The sequence below is a fragment of the Balaenoptera physalus genome (assembly GCF_965194825.1).
Source record: "Balaenoptera physalus genome assembly, chromosome: 2".
Classification (NCBI taxonomy): domain Eukaryota; kingdom Metazoa; phylum Chordata; class Mammalia; order Artiodactyla; family Balaenopteridae; genus Balaenoptera; species Balaenoptera physalus.
The window spans coordinates 76,940,215-76,952,469 of record NC_138883.1 but is presented as its reverse complement, the minus strand read 5'-3'; the positions used below and the strand labels follow the sequence as shown (position 1 = coordinate 76,952,469).

Here is a 12,255-nt window from a genome sequence, read left to right as displayed (position 1 = left end):
GTTTCACAAACCCATTAGGTGATCGTGATGCGTGCCCAAGTTTGAGAATCACCATCTCAAGGTAGTATTGGGCATTTAAACACCACAAGAATACCTCCTAATTCCTAGTCCAAGATTTTAGAAACTCTCACTGTTTGATGAAAGTAGTTGTTATTTTTCTTCTTTTTTTTTCATTTTTTTGAAATTGAAGTACAGTTCTTTTACCATTTTGTGCCCATCTCTGCTGTACAGCAAAGTGACTCAGTTATGCACATATAGACACTCTTTTTTATATTCTTTTCCATTATGGTTTATCCCAGGATAATGAATATAGTTCCCTGTGCTATACAGTAGGACCCTGTTGTTAATCCATTCTAAATGTAATAGTTTGCATCTACCAACCCCAAACTCCCAGTCCATCCCTCTCCCTCCCTCCAGCTCCCTTGGCAACCATGTCTGTTCTCTGTGTCTACGAGTCTGTTTCTGTTTTGTAGATAGGTTCGTATGTGCCATATTTTAGATGCCACATATAAGTGAAATCATATGGTATTTGTCAGAAAGTAGCTGTTATGATAGGATTTTTTTAAAAGGCACTGTGCCCTTGCAAATATAGTTCTTATGGGGAAAAAAAAGTATCTTCCTGATTCTTCTCTTTATAGGCAGGCAGATTTTCTACAGTTTAGCTGATTTCTGATGCTTAGTCTATGAACAATGCAAATTGGAAAACACTGATAAGGCCTCTTATGTCTGTTTATTTACTTTGTGTTCTGGACAGCAGCATCCACCACTGAGGGGTACTCTCTGGCTGAAGGGGGAGGGAGTCTGACAGGAGTCACTCTTTCAGGCCAGGTTCCCCAGCCTGTAACCTGGGAGGATGAGGGCAAGCGAACCGCCTGTCAGCTCACAATGGTGCTTTGGCTTCCAGAGCTGGTGTCAGGGGTAGAGAACTCCCAAAAATGAACGGAACAAACTCCGAGCATACAGAATTCATGACCTGATCCCTTCTCCTCTCTCCCTCCATCCTCACTCCCACTCCCGCTTTCTGTTTCACAGAGAAATGGGAGCAATCAGAAAAGACTCTCCACCACTGCCATTACTACAACTCCCAGCCTACCTGTGCCTGCACACACATACCTTTCCTCTTCTCCTGTTCCTGAGAGGGGCCTCTGCTCCAGTGCGAGGTCAGTGCCTTTAGTACGGCACTGGGTCCTATCCTTGCTCACCTACCGGAGGACATCTCTCCAGCAACTACCCCTCCTCTCTCCTACACATCAGTTTCTCTCTTCTAATGACTGGATCGCTCACATCAGGCTGCAAACGTGCTATAATTTACACCTTTCTTAAAAACAAAAACAAACACTCGGTCCCACATTCTAATCCAGCTTCTGCCCCATTTCTCTACTCCTTTCTACAGCAAAGCTCCTCAGAAGAGTCATCTACGGCACTGTCCCATTTCTCCTCCCATTCAGCCTTGAATTCACCCCACAGGGCTCGCATGCCCACCACTTTACCAACGTGACTTACGTTCTCCATGTAACTACATCCATTAGTCAGGTCTTGGTCTTAATCTTTCTTGTTTTATCAGCTTCATTTGATACAGTTGATCGATCACTCCCCCCTCCTTGAAACATTCCTTTGTTGCTTCCAGAATGACACAGTATCCTTGGGAATTCAAAGATGAATATATGATCCATGCCTCCAAGTCTGTTAGGAAGACTTGGACAATGCCGTCAAGAGCTTCTGGACTTCCAGAGTCTCACATAAATCCATTTGTGGCGGTACCGCCCAGACTTTTTCATGTCCAGGCACACATAAAGAGATGATAACATCTGCCCCGTACTTCGGGATAAGGAGACAAGACCAACCCCAACAGAAGACAACCCACCTAGGCAACTCCAAGGCCTGAGGGTCACAACACGTGCTTTGAATGGCTCCAATTTATGCCTTCATGTAAAGCAGCCCACCTCTGTTTTCCTGGGCTACAATGAAAATACAATCATTTGATGGCCTTGGTAATAGACTTCTCTGTCGCATAAATGTGGTGCAAAGGCTCAATAATTCTTATATACTCTTTTTCTTAGAATTGTAGAAGTTTGACTCCTTCAGTTCAAGGCCTGTTGTATATCCCTCTTATATGCCCTGCAGCGCCTAGCACAGTGGTGAACACAGGACATATTTTTAAAAATATGTCAGATTAAAATTCTGTGCCAGATACTATTGCTTCAGCAACATCGTCTTTTTTTTTCTTTTACGTGAAAGCAGGTTTATTTAGAGAGATACACATCCCATAGGCAGAATGCAGTCTATCTCAGGAGGCGAGAGTGGCGGAGAAGTCCTTAATCACCATACGTTTTTGGACAGCATTCCGTTCTATCAATCAAAGGTTAGAAAGACCTTACTTGAAAGTAGAAACCAAAAAAGACAAGTCCAGAACCTCCCTTACTCACACATTGTGTCATTGGAAGTTCTTCCTGATATCTAACCCGATGGTATCATGTGTCTAAGCTTATTTTCTGTGATTTAGCCTTGAAAAGGAAGGAGAGGAGGAGCGGCACATGAATAGTCTGCATAACAACATGAGCTGGTGATGATGGTGTCCTGATATCACTGGATTGTAGATGCTGCTAAAGTTTTCCGCTGTGGTTGCTATGGAAACAGTGAAGAGTGGTTTGGGCATAAAGCTTCTCAGAGAAAAGGTGTTTCAGAAAAGCAAAGCCCCATAAGTCATCAAGGCCACTCCACAAGGAAAGGAATTCATTTGGTACACAGTGTTACCTTTTTCGGTTTTTATGTTGTTTTGCTCCATTTGTAATTTATTGACAACAAAGAAGCAAGAAGAATTCTACCAAGGTTGGGAACAAGGACACTTTTATTACTCTGAGATTCTTGTTTTCTGTTCAGTAGTGGAAAACAAACCAGGGATGATTATCTGTTCTCTGCTGATGCAGGCACCCTAGAAATAAACATATTCTCGACACTATGGTGAAAAATGGAAACTTTTAAAGTTTGAGTAACCAAATAAGAACTCCGAAGAATTCTCACTCCTCCCCATAACCACTTCTATTTCATTTGCCTCCATAACACACACACAAAAACATTGCATTTCCCCTCCATAAATACAATCTTTCAGTCAAAAACATTTTAATGATTCAAAAAGTTTATTATGGAAGACTAAGATGCCTGAAACTCAGTTTTCACCCTCAACTATCATCCAGCTATCAGAACAAAAAGAAATCAATCCTCAGTCATGGAACCTACCTCATGTCCCAGATGCCTTTGTCTGTGGAAAGTCTGTCCATTCCCAGCAGTTTAGGAATCAGGAAAATCACTCTCAAAAATGAGGCAGGGGGCTTCCCTGGTGGCGCAGTGGTTGAGAATCTGCCTGCCAATGCAGGGCACACGGGTTCGAGCCCTGGTCTGGGAGAATCCCACATGCCGCGGAGCAACTGGGCCCGTGAGCCACAACTGCTGAGCCTGCGCGTCTGGAGCCTGTGCTCCGCAACAACAGAGGCCGCGATAGTGAGAGACCCGCGCACTGCGATGAAGAGTGGCCCCCACTTGCCACAACTAGAGAAAGCCCTCGCACAGAAACGAAGACCCAACACAGCCAAAAATAAATAAATAAATTTATAAAGTTCCTACCAAAATTCTTAAAAAAAAAAAAATGAGGCTGGGAAAAAAAGGAAAGAATAGAGGGAAGCAAAGCTGGAAAGGAAATATGTATTAATTTCAAATAAGAACTCAACTGTCCTTGTGATTAAGTAATTTTTTTTTTTTTGGCCGCGCGGCATGTGGGATGTTAGTTTCCCCGATCAGGGATCAAACCCACACTCCCTGCATTGGAAGTGTGGAGTCTTAACCACTGGACCACCAGGGAAGTCCCTCAACTGTCCTTGGAAGGCAGAGGGGGATCCGAATTGTTACTGGACATTTCAGTTGGAAAATTCCATTTTCAACAGCACATTGTAAGCTATGGTTCTCCTTTTCTAAGAAGTTCAGAAATTACCCTCAGCCTTGCTATTTAAAGTATGGCTCATGAATCAGCAGCATTGAGAGGTTTTGAGAAATGTGGAATTGCAAGCCCTGCCCTTCTGCAATTTAACAAGATCCTCCAGGTAGTCATGAGCATTTTGAGAAGCACTGAGCCTGGTCAGCCTTCAGTTCTAACGTGCTCTGAGGCGATGCCAACACTGCCCCTCTATCAACCGCACCTTGAGTACCAAGGATCTAGCGAAGGCACTGGCTTTCCACCCTGGCTGCAAGTGAGAATCACCTGAGGAATTTCAAAACAACATGAGCCTGAGTCTCTCCTACATTGATTCGGAATTAACAGGTCTGGGATGGGGCCCAGACATTAGTATTTTTCAAAAGCTCCCAGATGATTCTAACAAGTGGCCAGTGGTGAGATCCACTTACCTAGACTAACTCTTCATTTTATAATAATTAAAACCCCAAACTGCCATTAGAATAGGACTCGGTGGTTTCCCTACATTATCTCATTTGGGAGTCCTCAAAACAACTCCGTAATGTAGATACAGCAGATATTGTTATACCTGTTTAACAGATAAGAAAATTAGCTTAGAGCTGCTTTCACTACACTAACTTAGGGTGCAGCTAAATAACTGCTATTTCCCTGGTTGAGAATAGCGGAAAGTTGAGGTCTAAAATTAATATAACATCCAGTGTTTTCCACTGTGAGTCTATAGGAAAAGCCTGAACTCATTTTAAAGGATAAATCACCAATGCCAATCTCTTAATTTTATATGTGAGGAAACTGAGGCCCAGAGATTTGTCTCAAACCACAAATTTTAGCTGAAATGAGAACTCAGATCTCCACACTCCTAGCTCAGTATGTTTCCCACTAAATTGCATTTCCCAAGCGTGATCCATCTTGTGGGATTCCACAAGATACTAACAGATGCTCCACTGAAAAAGGTTAGATATGCTAAGCCACATCTGGGTTAAAACAAATTCAATAGTGTCCTTGACCTCAGGACTTCTCGGCCTTCACTGGGCTCATGTGTCCTCCAAGTCTCTGAGAGCTTTATATAATATATGGCATTTCCAGAACTTATTTGACTATGGAACCACTTTTTTTCAGTCAAGAATCTTGAAATAGTCCTATTCAAATAAGCAGACCTTGAGGAGGACTGTAGGCTACTCTGCTTGAGGGGCTGGAAACAAGGTTATGCCCTCAGAATTAGGGCACCAACTATAATAACTAAAGGGAAAAGTATCATTAGCACCACGAAGCATCTAAAACAGTCAGCTCAAGGCTGCAAAAGTATGGCCTCATCATTTTATTCCACCTTGTCCCTTAATAGATCATGCCTCAGACCCATTCCCCCAGTAGGAAGAGTCATTATGATGTCCTTCTTGACGGTTTGCTACTTTGTAATGAGCAAATCCCTGTGTCAGGCACTAGGCAAAGCACTTACCCGGATAATCTTGTTTAATCTTTAACACAATCCTATGAGGTAAGGACTCTTAGTATCCCTACTTTAAAGTTTAAAAATCTGAGAATTAAAAGAGGTTAAGTAGCATGTCCAAAGTCATACAGTAAGTAATGGAACTAGGTTTTGAACCTGAAGCTGCCCAATGTCAGATTCAGTTATGTGATTATGACATGATGTTGCCACTATAAATGATCTTCTTTTCCATTTATCAGAGTGTATTCCATTTATCAGAGAGAGACAGAGACATAGAGACAGAAACAGAGCTTTTTGAGAAATTTTTAAGGACTGTGAGGGCTAACAAGTCTGCAATGTGCAGTGCAGGCCAGCAGGCTGGAAATCCCAGCAGGAGTTAATGCTGTAGTCTTGAGTCTGAAGGCAATCTGGAGGCAGAATTCCTTCTTCTGGGGACCTCAGTCCTTTCCCTTAAGGATTTCAACCGATTGGATGAGTCCCACCCACATTATGGAGGATAATCTGCTTTATCCAAAGTCTACTGATTCAAATGTTAGTCACATCTACAAAATGCCTTCACAGCAACACCTAGACTCAGGTGTTAGACCAACAGCTGGGTACTGTAGCCTGGCCAAGTTGACACTTAAAATTAACCATCACACTATGTAGTAAACAAAAATTAAAAAGCGTAGGTATCTTAGATTGCATAGTCCAATTTCCTTATTTTGCAAATGAGAAAACAGATCAGAAAAGATAAGCCCCCAGTGATACACATGCGTTCACAGGAGAACATGCGCAACCACATTCACAGAACCTTTCATAAGTTGCTCACTACCTTCTAATACAATTAAGTAGAAAAATTAAATCCCTCCAAAGCACCGTTTATTTTTATTTTGAAGACTTGATTAGAAAAATTCAGCAAACAGTCCATTTTATTACTTCCCTCCAGGCTAATGCTCCCACATCCTGGATGTGGGGACTACTTTCAAAGCAGATGGGGAGTCTGGAAATAGCTGACACTTTTCTCCCCAAAAGCGGACTTACTCTCAAGTTCATTCCTGTCCCTCCTACCCACCCCCTCAACCTCTCCAGTCTCACCTGTCACTTCTCAGGCTTCCTCCAACTTGATGCCTCCTTTTGCCTCTGGGCTTGCAAACAAGCTCTCCCGGCTGCGGCACTCTTTCCTCAACCCCCTACCCCTCCACACACACACCCCTTTTGCCTGGCTAAAGCCCAGTCATGCTTAGGTCTCAGCTGAAACATCTTTTCCTCAGGTAATGCCCCTGCCCCTAGCAGACTGGGTTAGATGTCCTTCCCATGCGCCCCTATGGCACGCAGTACCAGCCCCTGATATTTACTGTTTATTTATCTATATCCCCACTAATGGTATCCCCAGCATGGTATCCCCAGTGTTAGACTGTATCACATAAAATACATTCAATAAATATTTATTGGGGGAAGGAAGAAAAGGAGGAATGAAGGAAAAAGGAAGGAATTTCTGTAGGGCCTATCTTGTACTGCATGACTGAGATCTGACTATTAGAAACAGTCTGTGATGAAATTTGCCCAGGGAACTGCAGGGTGTAGAGCAAATTTGGTCTTTTCAGGTGCTAGGGAGTCTCTGCCAAGTGACCTGGCATCCTGGGGTTTTGTTTTGCCGTCATTTGGACATTGATATCACCAGGGAGTTATCGGTGTAAGGTAACAGGAAGCTGAACCACGGTGGTAGCAGCAGGAATGGAAAGGGACCCATAAAGGGATGTTTCACGGCTAATTTGGACTTCATTCGTTGGGATGTGAAGGAGAAGGGTGCAAGATCAGGAAGTTGGGAGAATCTGATTTCTGGTACAAGACAATATCATTAATTCAATTCCATATTGAATTGGAGGTATTAGGAAAGCATCTAAAAGTGCAGCTGAAAATATAAAACAAAGCCAAGAAGATCTATAGTCCTTCACAAATTATTTATATCAATTACTGTTATCAAAGAAGTGTCAAAACTGGCCAGTAGGCAGAACCGGTATTGCCTATATGATGTGCTTTGAGGGTCATCAAAAAGACTCTTATCCTTCACGATCTATTATCCTATCAAGGTACCTGAAATGTAATTAAAATGGTACTTTTCGTATATCATCACATATAATTTGTATGCACATATTATATCTCTGGAAAGATAAATCATGGTAACAGTGGTTACTTCTGGAAAAGGGGGATTAGGAGATTGGAGGTCAGAGGTGGGAGGGAAACCTATCTTTTACCATTTACACTTTTGTACCCACTGAAGGTTGTTATCATGTACATAGATCGTTAATGTAGAAAAGAAAATTTTTTATTTTATTTTTAAAAGCTGGAATTTGTCAATGGGCAGTTGGTTAAATAAATTATAGTACATCCATTAAGTGGGATAATGTACAGTCATTAAAATGAAAAAAAGATAGCTTTGATCCAAAAGATGTACTGATCCAAAGATGTCCATGATGATTAGTTAAGTAAAAAACAAAATTTAGAGTGTAAACATTAAAAATCCACCCATTAGAAAAAAATGTTTAAATATTTCTTAGCATGTATATGCATAGGGAAAAGCTGTCAAAATACACCTGTTAGCATTGATTACCCTGGCAAGATGGAATTAGAAGAAACTTTCGCTTTCGAAGTTATATATTTTGACATTGCTTGAACTTTTACAAGCAGCATATTACTTTATAATCAGAAAAAAATATAATTTAAAACATTTGTGACAATGCAAATAGCCCAAAAATAGAGGGAGGGTCATCATCTTCAGCAGCTGGGGCAACTTTTAAACCCTCTAGATGAAAACTAGGTGCTCATGGGTAGTGTGTGCATTAAGTCAGGGAGAAGTGGTGTAATACAGCCTTGGCTCACAACAGTGCCTCAATAATGTTTAATAACTGAATTTATAATTAAACTCAATAAAGTTGGACTATAAAGTAGATACAACTTGTCTTTTTCCCAAGTGAATGACAAAATAGGTACTTATCACCAGGAGCTTAAAAAACAGAGGGTCTGACCTCAAGGCCATAGTCTAAGATAACTTAGCATCACCTGTTTTCCCCTCTTCACTGCTTTCCAACAATCTGATCTTTTTGTTTGCCCTTGTCATCTTCCCAGCCCTTTTTGTAAAATTGCCCATTAGAACCACAAGAGGGCAGCAGCCTCATGTACAAGAAAGGCTCTCAGGCATTGGTAATCATAAAAAGCAAAGGGAGGAGATGCCTTTATAAAAAGTGTTATCAAAACTTTAGAGATTTCAGCATCTTGCTCTGAATAGGTGTGGGACCACATTTAATGTTCTGTTAGAAATTATAAACAATGAGTGGAAAAGAAATTCATGCTGGTGAGTGGAGCTAATGTATTTCCCTCTCTTCCAGAAACTGGCCAGAAGTGAGACCGAAAAGAGAACAGTCTAGAACCTAAGACTTACTCCTAATGTAAACTCTTGCACCAGGATGGAAGGGGAATCTTACCACAATGCTACTACCGTCAACGGCACCCCAGTGACTCACCAGCCTTTGGAACGTCACAGGTTGTGGGAAGTCATCACCATCGCAGCTGTGACAGCGGTGGTGAGCCTGATCACCATCGTGGGCAACGTCTCAGTCATGATCTCTTTCAAAGTCAACAGTCAGCTGAAGACAGTTAACAACTATTACCTGCTCAGCTTAGCCTGTGCAGATCTCATCATTGGGATCTTCTCCATGAACCTCTACACTACCTACATCCTCATGGGACACTGGGCTCTTGGGAGTCTGGCTTGTGACCTTTGGCTTGCACTGGATTACATGGCCAGCAATGTTTCTGTCATGAACCTTCTGGTGATCAGTTATAACCGATACTTTTCTATCACAAGACCCCTGACGTATCGGGCCAAGCGTACCCCAAAGAGGGCTGGCATCATGATTGGCTTGGCCTGGCTGATCTCCTTCATCCTCTGGGCCCCAGCGATCCTCTGCTGGCAGTACTTGGTTGGGGAACAGACGGTCCCACCAGACGAGTGCCAGATCCAGTTCCTCTCGGAGCCCGCCATCACTTTTGGCACTGCCATCGCTGCATTCTACATCCCTGTTTCTGTCATGACAATCCTCTACTGCTGAATCTACCGGGAAACAGAGAAGCGAACCAAGGACCTGGCCGACCTCCAGGGCTCTGACTGCGTGGCTGAAACTGAGAAGAGAAAGCCAGCTCAGGAGGCTCTGCTCACGTCCTGCTTTAGCTGCCCCCAGCCCACACTGGCCCAGAGGGAAAGGAACCAAGCCTCCTGGTCATCCTCCTGCAGGAGCACCTCCGTCACTGGGAAGCCATCCCGAGCCACTGGCCCGAGCACTGAGTGGGGCAAAGCCGAGCAGCTAACCACCTGCAGCAGCTACCCCTCCTCAGAAGATGAGGACAAGCCCACCACTGACCCTGTCTTTCAAGTGGTCTACAAGAGTCAGGCCAAGGAAAGCCCAAGGGAAGAATTCAGTGCTGAAGAGACCAAGGAAACTTTTGTCAATGCTCAAACTGAAAAAAATGACTATGACACCCCAAAATACTTCCTGTCTCCAGCTGCTGCTCATCGACCCAAGAGTCAGAAGTGCATGGCCTATAAGTTCCGATTGGTGGTGAAAGCTGATGGGACCCAGGATACCAACAACGGCTGTCGCAAGGTGAAAATCATGCCCTGCTCCTTCCCGGTGTCCAAGGACCCTTCGGTGAAAGGCCTTGATCCCAACCTCAGCCATCAGATGACCAAACGAAAGAGGATGGTCCTCGTCAAAGAGAGGAAAGCAGCCCAGACCCTGAGTGCAATTCTCCTGGCTTTCATCATCACATGGACTATGCCCTCTGCAACAGAAGTTTCAGGAAGACCTTTAAGATGCTGCTTCTCTGTCGATGGAAAAAGAAAAAAGTGGAAGAGAAATTGTACTGGCAGGGGAACAGCAAGCTCCCCTGAAAAGTAACGACTCCCCTCAAAAGAATGACCGTGGTCAAGGTCCTCTGAGGATGGGTGAGCTGACTCTGGTTTACTTTTCAAAAAGACCTTTTGAGTCCCTGAGGACATGGAAAGCCTCGAGGTCCGTCGCCAAAAGGAAAGAGTCACAGCTGCCACAGTTGCTGCCAAATTGAATGATTCTTATCCATGACCAGGGTCGCCTGATGCTGCTGGAGTGTTTGCCACCAAAGTAAAGAGACAGACTCATGACCCTTCACAGAAGGAGGGGCACTTGGTCACAGTGAACAACAACTGAGGGAGCTCCTGTCCAACCTTCTGTGGGCAACAGCAGGACGGGTGGAAACCTGTCACAGAGTTTTGTGCAGTATGTATGTGTCTCTGAAGTTGTCTCATTTCGGTGAGAACCAGGAGAATGTAAGTCAGTGTCACCTGTTAACAAGAGTGAGATTCAACTGGCTTCTAAGATTCTATTTCTTTATAAACTGATCAGTATTCATTATGCAGCTATTATGTGTTCCGTACTGTGGTATGTTTTCCTGTCCCTACATCTGAGCAAAGCTCTTGCTCTTCCTTTTCACAACTGATGCCAATTCCTGGTATCCACTGAGGCCAGGCCGGTCCCCACAGAGCCACCCTTCCTCTCAGAGTCCTGGGTCTGAAAGGACACTGGAACCTGATCACACCCAGTCCTACAGAGAAGCCTCTATTCTGCTAATAAAGGTGATCAGGTCTCCACAGTCAGTTATTTTGTTTTTACCAGTGGGGATTTTTTTCCTTTTATGTAAACAAATATTATGTATTGTAGTTTGTGCCCTTTGAACCCATTTATTTATGCTCTGTCCTTAGGAAGACTAATTGTATGACAGCTCTTCACTGGGTAAAGACCTTCTCCAGTCTGTTTAATCATGGTTCTCTTAAATTATTCTCAGAGGTCTTACTTTCTAATCTCTTCACAAGGCAAACCTGAGGCAAAATGTGCAAAACAAATTTTGTTTCACTCCATGCTTTTGAACTTCTTCCAGGCCCTTTTGCAGGCCCTCATCCAGACCCCCAATTCACACCCAGGCACAAGCAGGTCACTGTGATGTCTCCAGCCAGAAGTGCTATTTAGAGGGACAGCAGGGGAAAGGCTCTTTTAAAAAAAATAGGTCCTCCAAATCATGGCTCAGAAATGACTTACTGGACTTCCCTGGTGGTGCAGTGGTTAAGAATCCACCTGCCAATGCAGGGGACATGGGTTCGAGCCCTGGTCTGGGAAGATCCCACATGCCGCGGAGCAACTAAGCCCGTGCACCACAACTACGGAGCCTGCACTCTAGAGTCCGTGAGCCACAACTACTGAGCCCGCGTGCCACAACTACTGAGCCCGCGTGCCACAACTACTGAGCCCATGCGCCTAGAGCCCGTGCTCCGCAACAAAAGAAACCACCATAATGAGAAGCCCACGCACCGCAACGAAGAGTAGCCCCAGCTCACCGCAACTAGAGAAAGCCTGCGCGCAGCAACGAAGACACAACACAGCCATAAATAAATAAATAAATAAATAAATTTATTAAAAAAAAAAAAAGAAATGACTGACTTAGTCATTCCTCTCCAAATTCACAAAAATGAGAAGCCCAGAAAAATACAGTTGAGGTCCAGTAATGCTGGCTATGGTCATTAAAAATGACCATGTTTTCTTTAAAAACAAAATGTAGGCCACAATAATGTATAAAAATAAAAGTTATCAACATACATTTAAATATCAGGATTATCCAAAAACCAAATTTTAATTGAAATCTCTGCGTATATAAACAAACCAAAGCTAAGAGGTTTCTTTGATAATTCTGAAAATAAACCAATGTGCAAGAAATCAAAACAATACAATAATGCATAAAATTAATGAACAGTCCACAAAGAAAGCAGCAGTATAGCATA

General features: G+C 43.3%; 1 protein-coding gene and 1 pseudogene across 2 annotated transcripts in view; both read left to right on the top strand.

Moving 5' to 3' along the window:
* Positions 1 to 12,255, top strand: part of LOC309656204 (muscarinic acetylcholine receptor M5) — a 340,164-nt gene that overhangs the window by 232,220 nt on the left and 95,689 nt on the right. The gene's annotated exons all lie outside the window — the stretch shown is intronic.
* Positions 8,818 to 10,338, top strand: LOC309656013 (muscarinic acetylcholine receptor M5 pseudogene; annotated as a pseudogene). The gene has a single exon. The product of its transcript is annotated as a muscarinic acetylcholine receptor M5 pseudogene (transcript).